General features: G+C 42.2%; 1 protein-coding gene and 1 long non-coding RNA gene across 5 annotated transcripts in view; one reads left to right on the top strand and one right to left on the bottom strand.

Moving 5' to 3' along the window:
- Positions 1–3,045, bottom strand: part of SPOPL (speckle type BTB/POZ protein like) — a 74,040-nt gene extending 70,995 nt beyond the window's left edge. The window contains exon 1 of the mRNA XM_002812449.6: positions 2,848–3,045. The gene's annotated coding sequence lies outside the window, so the exon portion shown is untranslated. The remainder of the gene's footprint in view (positions 1–2,847) is intronic.
- Positions 3,046–3,255: 210 nt separating this feature from the next.
- LOC134759589 (uncharacterized) overlaps positions 3,256–15,502 on the top strand; it is a 205,234-nt gene continuing 192,987 nt past the window's right edge. For all 4 annotated transcript variants that reach the window (XR_010135974.1, XR_010135975.1, XR_010135973.1 and 1 more), the window contains exons 1-2: positions 3,256–3,651; positions 4,090–4,221. This is a non-coding gene — a long non-coding RNA (uncharacterized LOC134759589). The remainder of the gene's footprint in view (positions 3,652–4,089; positions 4,222–15,502) is intronic.

Here is a 15,502-nt window from a genome sequence, read left to right as displayed (position 1 = left end):
TCTGTTTCTCAAGTTCCTCATTTGTAAAATAGGAATAAAAAAGCCTTCTTAAAGAATTATTATGGGGTTTAAATAAGTTAATACATATAAACTGCCTGTCAGTGCCACATCAGAATAAAATTACAAAAAAGCAGAGACTGCATATTACTCTTCTCTGTACAGGAGCTTTTCTCAACTAGTGCTCTGCAGAATCAAGCCCTACAAAAACTGACTGGAGTAACTACTTCCTTAGTTCTCTCAAGAATGGTACATAGCTAGTACTATTCTAGGTGCACAGGAGATGAGATAATTCATTACATAGCTTAGATGCCTCAGAGCATTAGGGTTTGATTTTCACCCAGAAACATGGTTGAGAAGGGCCACTCTCATGTATCCCCAATGCCTGGCACATGGTAGATGCTCATTAAATATTTTTGGAAAGAACATTTACAAAACCAAAGAAATAGTGCTAGGCATAGAGTAAATACTAAATGTCAATTTTATACCACCCTTTCAAACTTCTATAAGCTTTAAAAGTCTGATTCTAGGGGAGTTATTTTTCTTCAACCTGCACTGCTTATATAAATTCATGGCCAAAAATGCAGATATAGACATTAGGAAAGCCAAGAAACTAAATGTTGGAAGGAACTATGTGGAAGCAGTGAGAGATGAAAATCAGGTAGAACCTGGATATGCAGGAGAAAGAGCAAAGGTTATTCTAGGTCAGGGAACAGCATTACCATAAACAGTGTCACCCCAAGTATGCGACATGCTCCGTGGTGGCACAGGAATGATTTTAAACTATAAATGGAAAAACACTTTTATTCTGATAGTTACATATGTACATATTTTTACATGTAATTAGGACAGCAAATAGTGATTTCAAACTTCTACTATTTAAAACAACACAAAAGTAATATCTATTCAGATCTTTTAATGTGAGTCCTTTAAAAATGTAATAAGTAAGCAATAGTGCACAAGAGGTAAGCAAATACGGCAAAAACTGTCAGCATTTTTTAAAGTGAGTAAAATTCTGTAAACACCAAGCCAAGAAGACATGTGAATATGAATGAACATAACACATTAAGAGAAAACGGCCACCAGTCTTCTAAATGAAGACAAGCCAAAGCTCTATCTCGAGTAGTGACTGAAGATAAAGATCAGATGAGTATGAAGAATACCACCAGTTTTGAGTATTTAACTTACAGTACTAAAATTTTTATCTGTAAAATCTCATTTTCCAGTATGATGAATCTGTTATACACAGTACTTTCACTTTGCTTATTCTCAAAACAAAGGTAAAATTGTAGAAGTTCCAAATAGACATGTGAAATAAGGACTGACCTATCTGTAGCTTGGTAGTTAGCTGACTTGAAATTGGTGGGCTAAAACCCTGTAGTTTTCAAATCAGAAGGAATTAATTTATACAATAACAAATTATAAGTGCTATCTATACCAAGAAAGGATGTTAAATGTCAAAGAATAAGAAGGTAGCTTTCCATTCCCACCTTCCTGTCTTAGAACTAATCTACCCACAAGCCAGATCGAGTCAAACCAAGAAGTGATGATAAAGATAACATTTATCAGATATTTGCCCTGTGCCAGGTACTGTTTTAAGTACTTTACTTGTATTTACTCGTGCAATTACTAGCACCATCCTATGAGGTAATATCATAAACCCATTTTACAGCTGTAAGAATACTGAGGTGAAGAAATATTAAGTAACTTCCCCAAAGCCAAAGCTGGTAGATGGCAGAGCAAGGGTTTACACCCTGGCAACCATACTAGTCTGAGCTCTAGAGAAGAGTTCTTAACCACTAGGCAACATTTCTCACAAGAATGATGAAATGGTAATTTCAAATATTCCACCAATCCCATTGTGGCAGGAGAGATGTAATTTTTCAAGGTGTGAACCTTTTACCTCTGTCAGTATCTAGTCCAAGAAACAGTGGATTCAATTGCAAGTGGGAAAGTGAGTACTACAATGGGTCAAACTAGGCCCAAGATTATTCAAAAATAGACAAAGCATCAGAGGCCTGGAAAGAATCCCTGAATGACAGAGTACAGTCAGGAAAAAGACAAGCGAAAGTTAGGATAAGCACATGGTGAATCTTATTTCTACTGGGTTGTGTGACTGCTTTGAGAGAGAAAATGCTACCATCCCTTTTATGTTGAATCAATACACAAATACATTGACTCAAAAAGAATTAGGAAAAAGGAGAGCAGCAGGAATAAAAGTGGGCTCTTTGAAGACTTGGACCCCGAACCGCGCGGTTAGCTTGACGTACTCTGGTATAAGTTAGCAAAAATGTATTAGAAAGCAGGTGGAGAGGTTAAAGATATGACCACCGGAGTGGAGGTACTGAGCGGTCTGCGGAGCTGAGAACTCTGCCTAAAATGGGCTAACAGGGACGAGAGTTTCAAGTGTCTGCATTTGGGATGAGAAGGTATGAAAGTGGACACTGCGCGGTGGGAGAGCATGCCGTTTCTGGCTTTGGGCAGCACTCAGGTAAAAACGGGCAGGCATGGAGGTATACAGGTATAGAGGAGGAGGGAGGCCAGAGGAAAAAAAGGGGCGAGGCCCGGGGGTAAAACTAAAGGGGATCCTGGAAGGTGGAGGCTGGGAAATCAAGCAGGGATTGGGGGCAACCCCGGGGAAAGTGGCGCCGCCGCGCGAGGGAAGGGCGGTCCGGGGGCATGGGAGGTAGCCCCCAGAGTAGGCCGGAGCTCGCCGCCCGAGCCGGGGTCCGGGACCCAGAGGGAAGAGGGCGCAGTGAGGCGCGAGCAGGAGGCCGCCGGTCTACGGCGAGCCGGGAGAGGCGAGCAAGCGCCTGGAGCTGCTGCGGGGACCGGGGGAGGGGCGCCTACCTGGACGTGCGGGGCCGCGGCGGTAAGTCCCGGTGGAGACTCCTCTGCCGCTGAGGCGGTGGCCGTGTCGGCCCTGGGAGCCCGAGGCTGCGGTGGTGGCAGCAGGGGTGATGGCGGCAAGTCCCTGTGGCGGCCGCCTCCGCCGAACCGCATCCCTCCTCCCCGACCCGCCCTCCTTCCCTATCTCCCGCTCCTAAACTTCTTCCCCGGGATAAACAAACCCGCCGCCAGGGGCGGCCACCTCCGCCGCTCCCGCCCCCGCGCAGCCCCCACCCCCCCCCGCCGCGGGCCCGTCTGGGCTCCGGCTTCCGAGTTACAACTCCAGCCCCGGCCCCCAGCCCGCGAGGGCGCGTGCGCGCGGCGGCGGCGGCTCCCGGGCCCTTGCTCCCTCCTCCAGCGCCGGGCACTTCCGGGCGGGCCCGGATTTGCCGCCGCGCTTGGGAAGTTGCCGCCGCTGCCGCCGCCAGGCACTGGGCTACCGGCTGGGCAGGCTCCGCAGCCCGCATCGCTCTGGCTAGGCGCACGGAGGCGCCTTGCTTAGCCTGACCCTTATATGGCCAAGCGTAAAACTTGTCCTGCCTAAAAGCCTGCTGAGACCTCGTACTTGGTCTAATCCGCGGGAGACGCCAAAGGCGGCGGCCGTTTGTGCGCACACAATGAGCTCCATTTTTCTTGGAGCTGTAGCAGTCTAGGAAGCCAGGGTGGAACTTTTGCTAAGCTCCCGTTGTGAGCCCAGAGCTGTAATAACTGCTGAGACACAACCAGCAGTATACAGGCTCCAGTTGGAAATCCAGAACTTTCCAGGTAGATAAAGTAACCCATGGAGCAGTATTTCGGGTGGAGGGGATGAGGCTCAGCTGGAAGTCTCAGGCCAGGAGAGCCTGCCGAGGGGCGGCCAGGGATGCCTAGGAAGTGAGTGCAGAAGAGCAGGCGTCCTCCTGGGACCGCACGGTGGGAAATAAAGCTGCACCTGCACAAATGTGTGAAGAGAGGATGGGATTGCCTTGTCTCTTCGGACATTTAGTTTAAAAAGGGAGTGACTACTGAACTCTTTATTCCCCACGGCCATGGGACAAAGATACTTAATCGAGCTACCAGGAGTAAACTTTAAAGAAGTTTGGGGGACCAACAATCCGGTCTTTGCTAGAACAGACATGAACGTCATTCAAGGATCCCAACTCTTTTTACTTTAACTGTGCATACGTCAGCAATTTTTATTTTGTTTTGTTTTGTTTTTGACAGGGCTGTTTGTCACCCAGGCTGGAGTGCAGTGGTGCCATCACAGCTCACTGCAGCCTCGACCTCCTAGGCTAAAGTGATCCTCCCAGCTCAGCCTCCCAAGTAGCTGGGACTACAGGAATGTGCCACGCCCAGGTAATCTTAAATTTTTGTGGAGACAGGTCTTGCTATGTGGCCCAAGCAGATCTCGAACTCCTGAGCTCAAGGGATCCGCCCACCTTGGTCTCCCAAAGTGCTGGGATTTGCAGGCGTGAACCACCACACCTGGCCATAAACCAACTTCTCATTGCTTACCTGGCTTTCCAAGAAAAGAGAGAGGGCAGAGGGAGAATATTTATTATTTTGCTATGTGCTGAGTATTCTAAGCATAGACTTGTATCATCTCTATTCTCTCAACAACCTCTCTAAAACTTCAAGGTAGAAATTTCCATCTTAAAATTAAGCAACAAGAACTAGAAATGGCAAGTAATTCATCCAAAGGTTACTGGGATTTGAATACTGGACAGGCAGATCCCCCTCATTTCAAATTAATACTACATTAGCTATTTTTTTATTTCTTTTTTTTTCTTTTTGTTTGTTTGAGACAGGATATTGCTTTGTACCCCAGGCTGGAGTGCAGTGGCGCGATCCTGGGTCACCTCCCGGATTCAAGCAATTCTGTGCCTCGGCTACCAAGTATCTGGGACTACAGGCGTGACTCCGGCTGATTTTTGTATTTTTAGCAGAAACAGAGACTTGCCATATTGCGTAGGCTGGGCGCAAACTCCTGGCCTCAAGTGAGCCTCCCACTTCTGCCTCCCAAAGTGCTAGGATTAGCACCTGACCTTACATTAGCAATCTTATTGACTTATTTAAGACAAAACGTGCTTTAAGACAAAATCTGTCTTTTAAGACAAAATTGTCTTTAAGACAAAAGTTTTCAGATAAAGATAAAATTAGCAGTGTAACCATAAAATTCAAAGTTGCCTTGGGCTGAGTTGGTAGAATGTTTATGCAGATCAGGGAACTCCAAAAGTTAAAAAAAAGAAGTGGAAGTGAGCATTAGGGAATGGGGGAAGAGTTGGTGGAGAGAGGAAATATTTGTGCAAACGTTTCACCATCTCCAAACACCAGCAAACAACAGTTGAAACTATTTGCTACACTCACTGTGCACCCGTGTTAACTTTATGGTATGTGACATACAGCAAAAATTACATGTAATTTTTGACTAAGCCTTATAGCTCTTTCAACCCCTTCGTAGTATGTCACCCCCTCTCTTCCAATAATTAAAAATTATAAGACACCTAATAAATATAATACACTCATAGAATTAAATTATAAGTCCATCAAGTACATTTCCAGTTGGAAGTTAAGAGTGATGCTGACCCTTCACAGTTTACTGGGCTGAAGTTGGGAACTGATTCAATAAACTTCCACCACAAGGATGTCAAATTGTTCCTCAGGGTATTCTCAGAGAGTCTTATCCCTAGGCTTGATCTCCTTACCCTAAGTGTTAGGACATGCCATTCCTCTCTTGCTTGCAGTATTCAATGACTTTACCCACTAATAAAATGATAGTAAATAGTAAGAATGAATATGGCTTGTAAGTAATGCTAACAAAACTGTGATGGCTTAGCAAAGTAAAAGATGGTTTTAATCAATAAGCTTGGATTAAAGCTTACTAAAGCTTGATGCTTTATTACCAGTCTGCTAAAGAACTACCTTCTTAATTTGATTTCCTACTTACTGGATACCTATTGGAAAACTAGAGAGATATGATAGGCTTTCATCTATTGCTGCCGTAAATAAATTTTTAAAATAGAGAAATAACAGCTTTATCATTAATGTAGAGCACAGTTTGCCTCTGCTAGGTCAGTATTGGGCTTGCTTCGTTTAAGGCATTAACCATTAGGATCACCCAACCTGTCCTGCCTAAAAGCCTACTGAATAAATATGCGTATAACTTTTGCATATTTATTTTGCTACTTATTGTTGATTTTCTGTAGGAAACTATTTATACTCCTCAGTGTATATGGCCAACTTGGAAGTTCTACTTCTATAATTATGTCAGCAGTTAGTGAAGATGATCAGAACAGCCGTTCTGAGTTTAATACACCGACGAGCCTCAGACTCTGGATCTCCATGACCCAACCCTATGAGGCTCTGCCTGAAGAACCAATCAAGCTTCCTACTTTGATATTTTAGTGACTATAACATCTTGTTCCTCTTCTAAATTAAACACCACAGATGCTCCCATTTCATGGCTGTGTGGGCACGATGGACTCACCACTGCCTTGCACACCACCACCTGGGTTATACAATAATTTTCCAATTCTAGTTGTCAGAAACTAAGCTCTACAAAACTCACAAATCCATTATTATCTTCCATGTAGAGAGAAAAAAGCAAGGAATATGCTTGTTAGCAAGCATGCAATACTTTATGAATCCTCAGTGATGTACTTCTTGGGCTTGCTGCTTCTGGAGATTTTGCTAATGCCCCTGCACGTTTTAATGCAGTCCACCAAGCTCTTTGCTAGTAAGCTGGTTTCCACTTTTTTTCTTTTTCTTTCTTTTTCTTTTTCTTTTCTTTTCTTTTTTTAAACAGGCAGGATCTCCCTTTGTTGCCCAGGCTGGAGTGCAGTGGTTATTTGTAGGCATGATGATGGCTCACTACAGTTTCAAACTCCTGGACTTAAACAATCCTGTCTCAGCCTCCTGAGTAGCTGGGACTTACAGATGCGCACCACCATACCTGGCATCCCACATATTTTTCTAATCATTATCCCCTTCTTTCCTAAATTTTCTTCAAGGAAACCAAACTCAGTCCCAACTTCCATAAGCTAACACTTATACAATTAAAATAACATTTAGCTTCTGGAATCAATGTGGAAAGAAATGACAACTTATTTGCTAATTATTTTTCACTGTAATAAATATCAGCCCTTTTATCTGGAAGGAAACACCAAAACCCTTGTTTAATATTAATAACTTATAAATTATTGTACACGTAATTTCATTCTCTTTTCCCATGTCTTCATTTTTCTGCCTCTGGCTTTTCACCTTGCTTGTGAATTCCTAGTTTTGTAGTACTTTTATATTATATGTTACTGACTTCTTAAGGATACAAAAAACTTCAGAACTCAAGCAATTCCACCTGTAAGCCTTGTCTAGTGATGCCTGTGGCAAAAAAGGACCCAAACATTTGATGTACTTATCACTCAAAAATCATTTCCAGAGAATTCTCAGGAAACTTAGAACAGGGCCTACCCTGAATTCTGAGAACAGGACCATTTTTAAGTCCTTTAAGTCCTTCATTGACACCCTTCCTTTCTCTTTCTTTCTTATTTTTCTCTTTCTTTTCTTCTTTTTTTTAATTTTCTTTCCTTTCTTCCTCCTTTCCTTTCCTTTTTTCCTTTCTTTTACTTTTCTCTTTCTCTCTTTCTTTCTTTCTCTGCCTTTCCTTTCCTTTTTCTTTTCCTTCCCCATCCCTTCCCCGTCCCTTCCCCATCCCGTTCTGTCCCGTTCTGTCCCGTCCATCCCGTTCCGTTCCGTCTTGCTCTGTTACCCAGGCTGGAGGGCAGTGGTGCAATCATAACTCAGTGCATTCTTGACCTCTTGGGCCCAAGGGATCCTCCCATCTCAGCCTCCTGCAGGCATGGACTATCAAGTCCAGCTAATTTTTTTTTTTTTCATTTTATTTTTTCTAGAGACCGGGTTTCACCATGTTGCCCAGGCTGGTCTGGAACTCCTGGCTTCAAGTGATCTCCCTGCCTTGGCCTCCCAAAGTGCTGAGATTACAGGCATGAGCCAAAGTGCCCGGCCAACACTCTTACCTTTATGTTCCCAGTCACATTATGTCAAATATTTCAGAATGCTTCTTTGTTTCAAATTAAATACACATTCATAAATTTACTGCTTTGGTTCTTTGGATAATCAATCTGTCAGGTCTATAGGAGAGATGATTTTTGTTGTTTTTCTTGTGAAAAATGTGAAGAATAAGTTGAATGGTTGGCGTACTGCCACATCTTATAGCCATTCAGTTAAATATTCATTTGAATTAGGTTTAAAACGTGGTTGAGGCTCTTGAAATGCTAGTAATCCGTAGATTCTTTATCGTTAGTGCCTCACGCATTAGAAATAGCAGTACTTCTGCTGGGGAATATATCATCTGGGAAAAGTCTTGGCTACCCTACCTGCAGGTCCTCTATTCATAGTGTAATAAAAGAAAAACAATAAAAATGATCTCTTCTACAAGATTATCCAAAACTCCTACAGCATCCCTCCAGGCATCAGCTGAGGGCTCTTATCTAAAGTCACTTACTGTTGCTGGAATTCTTTTATTCTGCCAGGATCCAGGCAGTCGCTGCTACCATGATCTAGTCCCTAATGACCTCTCTCTTCAGCTTGGCCAGCTAAGCTCTCTCCTGCTGGTGCCCTGGCCCTGCCCCTTCTCTGTTCTCAGGTAACAGAGAAAGAGGAGTTGTGGTTGGCCCTGGAACCTGGGTACAGACCCAGGGGATGTCTAAAGCTCTCCAGTCTGTTCTTCAGCTAGAGGCCACCATCCTCTGCACCAGCCCTAATTGGCTCTAGAGGTGCAACTGATCGGTCTCCTCCTCTTTTATCTCTGCTCAGTCATCACAATGTCTCCGGGTCAGGGTCTGTGGTCTCCTCAGAGAGACACACCCTCCTCCCTATCAGGGCTGTACCTGGCTAGAAAAGTTTGTTTAAACATCTGCCCCTGCAGTGCTCACTGGGTGGTTTCCTGTCTTTGTGTCCTTCTCCTAAATTGGAGCCACTTCACCCCAGTCACCTTGGAACCTGACTCGAGAAATGGCAGTTCCATGCCTATTTCTCTGGACACACAAAGCGGTCCTGTCTCCAGGGTAATCTCAGATTGGATCACCCCTTGTTTCACTTAGACTCAGGTGACCCTCCTCCCAATGAGGATGCGTATAGAATAGAATTAGGCCCTGCTCCCAGACAAGCAATCTAGAAGTCCATTCTCATTGGTTGACCTTCTGTGGTGTTCCTGAAATTGCCTTGTAGCCAGTCAGACACTAAGTAAACCCAGGAGCCTTGGAACCTCTGGACCTCAGTGTTCCTTGACTCACTGATTTTCCACTGGTCTGGTGCCTCAGAAGAACCAGATTCTCCTGTTCAGTCATCACTTCCCTTCTGCTGCTTCCCCACTTTAGAAACTAAGCCCTGTCTTGCTTTTGTCCATTCTGTATTTATACCCCCACACAAAACTGAATGGCCACTGGCCTCCAGATGGTTCTCCTACACTTCAGTCTTTCACTGCTAGCCTGCCTGCTGAATTGGAAACCCTGGTATGACCATTTCCAAAATTAGAAACCAGACTGCACCTTCTCCAGGGGCACTGTGCCTGCATCTCTCAGCACTCAGTCGAGCCAACCTCTGCAACTGTCCCAGACACCCTTCCTTCCAGTCTCTTCTCCTCCCCTCCCCCACATTTCTGGCTATGGTGATTTGAGCTTTTGCCTTCCATTCTTTGCCCAACCTTGCTGAAGTCTTAACACATTGGACCTACCCTGCCTGAACTATGCCAAGCAGAAGAAAGGCAAATTCAAGGGTTACATAAACCCTGGATATTCTTTCAGAGGCCTCATCCCACATCCTATCAAACACTGGAAAATGTAGTCCTATCCCACATGAAAAGCACAATGTTTTGTTATGAAAATTAAAGGAATTCATATAATTTTCCTCTTGAAACATTTATTAATTTCATTTTATAGTTTGCTTTGTGTTTTAGAGCCAGGCCATTTTCTTGTCCAGCTCTCAAACAATTTGATAAGACTGGGAAATGCTTATGAGCTCTGGGCACTGCACCTATAGTGAGAACTTGAGCCTTAAAGGATGAGAAAAATACCTCTGGGAGGAAAGCAAACACTTACACACGTCTCTATGATGCAGTTCAAGCCCCTCACCCCCATCATCACTTAAATCTCTCTCTTGCCCAGTTTCTATATCCTAATGGGCTTCTTTGCCTGATCCCCTGTCTTGGCTACTCACCTTCTGCCAGCAGCTCTCAGACAAACACTCCCCTTATTCCCAAAGCAAGCTGGCCTGCCTGGATTTCAAGAGTTTCACCAGCCCCTAGATTCCCTTTCAAGCCCTTGTTCCATCTCTGAGGACCCTGCCTCCAGGCGACTGCCACTTTGGGCTGTGGCATTCGTTTGCTTGACCCTGTAGAAATGATAACTGGACTCTCTTAAGGCTGCAGCTTCATCTGGCTCCCTGGAGCCCCAGCCCCCTTCAAAGCCCTGGTCTGGGATTGCATATTGGGTGTTTTAGTCTTGCCCTGCCTGCTGGGACTGACCAGCAAAGGCCATTTGTGTCCCAAGTAGGACAGCTACCAGAAATCACACTTCACATTTTCCTACTTAAGGTGCCTGCTTACATTTCCCTGTGCTTTGAGTGTCTCCTTCTCTAAAGGAGCCTTTTATGACTCAGTCACATGTGGCATCCCTGCTACTCTTCTCTGTGGCTTTTCTGATCAGTTATCAGGTTAAGAACATGTACAAGAAAGCCAAAATATCCCCAGCAATTACCCCAGATTACATCTCTTGTAAATGTTAACCATTACTCAGTTGAAATAGCCATTAATAGTTGGCTTTTGTGTTCCAGGATTTCTGAGGTCTCTATACTAGTGATTCTGCAATTTCAATATATTTATTAAAATTGAATTACACATATTTTGGGTACACAGTGATCCAGTTAAGAGGGAGAGTCTGCGTTTATATATTTTTGTCTCCTTAGTTTCCTTTCTCATTTTTTTCCCCCAGAAAGGAAATTAGACTAGCCTTTTAAAAATGGTGTTCTGCTGCAGTCTGCAATTTTGAGAGGAAAGGTGATGAATGCCTTTATTTTCATGTCGTCAAAAGCTCAGCAAGAATTTGCCTCTATTTTGACTGTGGAGCCTACTGTGTGCAAAACAGGTGTGACAAAATTCCCCCTATTAGAGCTGTTTTCTTTCTATTTTCTATTTTAAAAAAACTTTTATCTCTGTGGTAATCACTTAACCCTAAAAGGCCTGGATATTTATACAAAAAGGTACTGTGCTTCATTTTTCAAATACTCTTTCTCTTCTGAGTTTGATTTTAATTTTAGTTATTTAATTGTTTGGTCCAGGATAGACTTAAAACATCTTATTTTGAAAGAAAACATGATTAAGTTCCTGGAATATTTACTTGATCACTTGAACCAATCCATGGTGTTCCTCCATTGGCATTCCTCCGCGGGACATGTGATGACTAGCCTGCTAGTCTTGGAAGATACTCCTCTCCTGCCCTTCTCTGTCCTTACCTAAGCTGGCTTCTACAGGCTGTTTTCCAGACCCATGTGTTAGCTGGCTTCCTACTGGGCTAGGCTAACAGGGAGCACTGTCAGGTGACTGGAGGGTGGGAGAAACCAATGTATCTCCCCATCTCTTTCTGCTTTAGGCACCATCCGCTGCAGCTGTCTCCCCAGAGGCTCCCTCTCTTGCTGGACAGGCCTACCATGAAATCAGCCCTGGGATCTGACAATACTACCTCCTCCTGCCACCTACTTAAAAGTGTAATAGTTTCCTGTGGTTGCTTCTCCAGGGAAGAATTTCCCCTGGATTCTTCTCAGTTTTTCCATCACCTGTGCAACAGATTCCTTGTGTCACATTCTTTGTTTGAAGAAATAAGTGTGGTTTCTGTTTTTCTAGTTGAATTCAGCAGATTTATCCATTTTGTGTTTTCGTAAGGGTCTTACCCTGCTTAGGGGAGAAGGAATGATTTTCACAGGAAAGCTGTCACATTCAGTTTAGGAATCTGCCTGTGCTTCTCCAGGTGGCTTTAGTAATGTCATTGTTTTTTCCACCTCTTACTCCCCATACTTGCTCCTCACCTCCATACCCAACCTATGTCTCTCCTGCTTCCTCCATTCTTAGAGCATATGACACCTATCTTCTGGGGTCACATTCCCAGAGGTACACAATGATTTGTTTTTGTTTATTTTTAAATTTCTTTTCATATGGTGTCCTTAACAAGAATGTCATAGGATAGCAAAAGAGCACTGGGTTTTTCATTCAGAATGTGAATCAGTGTGGCTTGTTTGAATCCTATAGCCTTGTCCTGCACAACAGTGCCCTTGATAGCAGAACAGGAAAAAAGATAATTTCACCACAAATCTATGAGGAGAAAATGAGATGAAACATATGAAAGGATTGTGCAAAAGATAAAAGGCTAAAAGAAAATAAAAAGAAAAGGCCAGGTATGGTGTTTCATGCCTATAATCCCAGCACTGTGGAAGCCCAAGGCAGGAGGATCACTTGAGCCCAGGAGTTCAATATCAGCCTGGGCAGCATAGAGAGGTCCTGTCTCTATTTAAAAAAAATTTTTTTTTAACGATAAAATGCTAAGCAAATAAGAAGTTATTATTTTGAAATAGTAAATAAGCCTAAATTAGTTGTTTTCCTTGAAACAATTGTAATTTTAAAAGTTACCACAAAGGTATTTCTCAACTAGAATTTATACAGAAGCTTAACAGCATCACAGTCTTGATTTATCACATGATTTCTCAATCTCAGTTCTATTGACATTTGAGGTTGGATAATTCTTTGTTGTAGGGAGCTGTCTTGTGCATTGTAAGATTTTTGGTGGCATCTCTACCAGTAGCACCTACCTGTCTAGTTATAACAAAACAGTTCTCAACATTGCCAAATGTCCCCTGGGGGAAAAAAAAAGAGACAAAACCGCCCCAAATTGAAAACCACTGATTTAACAAAACCTACTTGGAAAGATGTGCCTTCTTTTTAATATAAGTTGTTAAAACAAACCATAATTAAAAGAAGTCTGGTTTTTCATAGATTATTTGGGAAAAGTCTTTTAAAAATGCAGTTCAGTCATAAAATATAACCTTAAAGATCCAAAAACCCTACAGTGAAAGTCAGTGGTGATTGTCACAGCAGTGGTGTGTGTTACTAAGTATTTATGTTGGAGAAACTAATCTTCCTGTTAAGTATTGTGGTTGGACTACCTAACCAAGATGGTCTTTCTTCTTCATACGATTAATAACATTGTTATTTTTACTAGGTGTTAAAAAAAAAACACACTAACACTTTATATCTGACTATTGTATGTTGAAATCCTTTGATGTGCTTTAAAAGGCAAGGTAACTCAGATTGAATATTAGTAGGAACATATATTTCACTCATAACATGACTCAGATATTTTGGGTTTGTACTTGTATGGACTACCTTGAGTAGCTGCAGGACTGAGCATCACAGCTAAGTCAGTCTGTAGAATCACTCATATTTCAATTCCTAATATGATAGTCTTAGCTATCATTTAATTTCTAGAAAACTGGAAACCAAAGTATAACTATGTAAAGTCTATAAATTATTGTATTTAAAATATTGATTCCAGCTCTCCAAATATGTCTCTTGTAGCTTATATCAATAGGTTTCTAAAACCAGTTTTCCATCTCCACTGTGTCAGTTAGCTTTCTTCCCAGCTAAAGAAAATATTGACCAAAGCAAGTTGCAAAACAGGTGAAACTGGTTGTAGTAAAAGAGTTACTTTTTGCTGGGAAGATAAAAGAGATGTAACTACTGTCCTTGACATGAGTATATTGCTAAGCTTTGTGGACACACATTCTGAGATTGGTAAAATACTGCTTCAGGAAAATTACACTTATCTCCTCATCTATGATTTTGCATTCTCCTAGTTAATCTTCTTTTGGGGGACAGTGAGCCTCCTTTGAAGGACTTATGGGCATTAATAATAATATCACTGTGCAAAAATTAATAATATGTATTGCTCTTTTAAAGATATTTTTGAACAAGATATTTTAATAAAACAATCTTATTCAGTGCTACTTATTGTGGTTGGTGAAAAATAAATAAAAACTATCTTATAACTGAGGTGGGTGGTCAGAGTGTTGGATGCAGACTGTGGGATTTAGTTCAGTCAGAAAGTTAGGGCACTTTTATTTTCTGTCATGCTTTTGAATTTGAAGGACTTTGGACCAAGCCTGCCTCTCCAGTTCACTGTCGTGTTCTTAGTTCATCACATATTACATCTGGCCTACGCTTCACATCTGTCAAGCCTCTGTGCAGACATTTGGATCTGTAAACTCTGCCAGGACAAAGCTTGGGCTAGCATCCCATACTATAAATGACTGTTCCTCAGTGGAATATTTTGTTTCCAAAAAAGAAATCTATTTGAGGTATCAGTGCTTGCCCCATCTGTTTTTTAAGATCTGAGAAACAACTATGTAAATATACATAGAAATGATTTGAGTCAAAGCTCTCATTCTCATCATAAATAAGGAAGGAAAGGCATTGATGATGGGCCATTTCAGAGTCCTCCCTGCTATCTCTGATTTAGAAAAAATATATGATCAAGGTGGAGTAATAGAACTAGATTTACCCACCTACCTGTAACAACTAAACAACAACAAAAACAGACAAAAGACATGAAACAATGGTTTTTATGACACTAGATATGAAGCAATGGACATGGTGATTCTTGAAATACAGGAAATAAAATGGATGAGACCTACTATTGCCCCAGTTTACTAATTTGAGAGAGTTTTCAGGTCATGACATGTGGTAGGAGAACAGAGGTAGAGCCCAGTTATGATTCTGAATTGAGGCAACATTGCTGAGAGTCCAGGATGATCAATGCAGTGAGATTTCTTAGGAAAGAGTGATAGAGGAGAGAGAGAGCTGCACAGAGTAAAGCCTGGGGGTCTGCAGAGGGATCTCTGTCAAGTATTCAGAAGAGTTTTGATCATGACTATGAAGAAACTACATGAGGCCTAGAAAAGGATCATCTGGAGGAAGTAGAGAGAACCTGTGGCCATAACATACATAGGGCCAGAAATAGTGTCTGTTCCCACTACCGGCCAGATTGGAAAAGCTCGTAATTCATAGGCACTGGATAAAGTACTCAAGAAGGTCTTGCCTCAGTGGTGGGAAATAATTAGCCCTAGCCTGAGAACTGCTCTCAACCTGCCAAACCAATCATAAAAGCAACATCTGAAAAGATCAAACTGTTTCCAAGTAACTTAACATCATACCTGAACAAAGCTCAAGAAGATTTATGAGAGTTCAAAAGTATCCGGCACCCAACAAATTCACAAAGTATGCATGCAATCAAAGATTACCGGGCGTACAAAGAAAAAGAAAAAGAAAAACACAACTCATAATGGGGAGAGCAACGAGTCAATCAAAACGGACCCAAAATTGGCACAGATGATATAATTAGCAGAGACAGACACTAAAACAATTATTGTGACTATGTTCCAAATGTTCAAAAAGCTAAGTAGAGATGGAATATATTTTTAAAAGACCCAAATCTGGTTGGAATTTCTGGTGGGAATATAAAATGGTGCAGCCACTTTAGAAAAGTCTGGCAGTTCCTCAAATTGCTAAACATATAGT

This window comes from Pongo abelii, chromosome 11, assembly GCF_028885655.2.
Source record: "Pongo abelii isolate AG06213 chromosome 11, NHGRI_mPonAbe1-v2.0_pri, whole genome shotgun sequence".
In the NCBI taxonomy this organism is placed as follows: Eukaryota; Metazoa; Chordata; class Mammalia; order Primates; family Hominidae; genus Pongo; species Pongo abelii.
The sequence above is the reverse complement of the archived record's forward strand: the minus strand, read 5'-3'. Positions and strand labels throughout refer to the sequence as shown.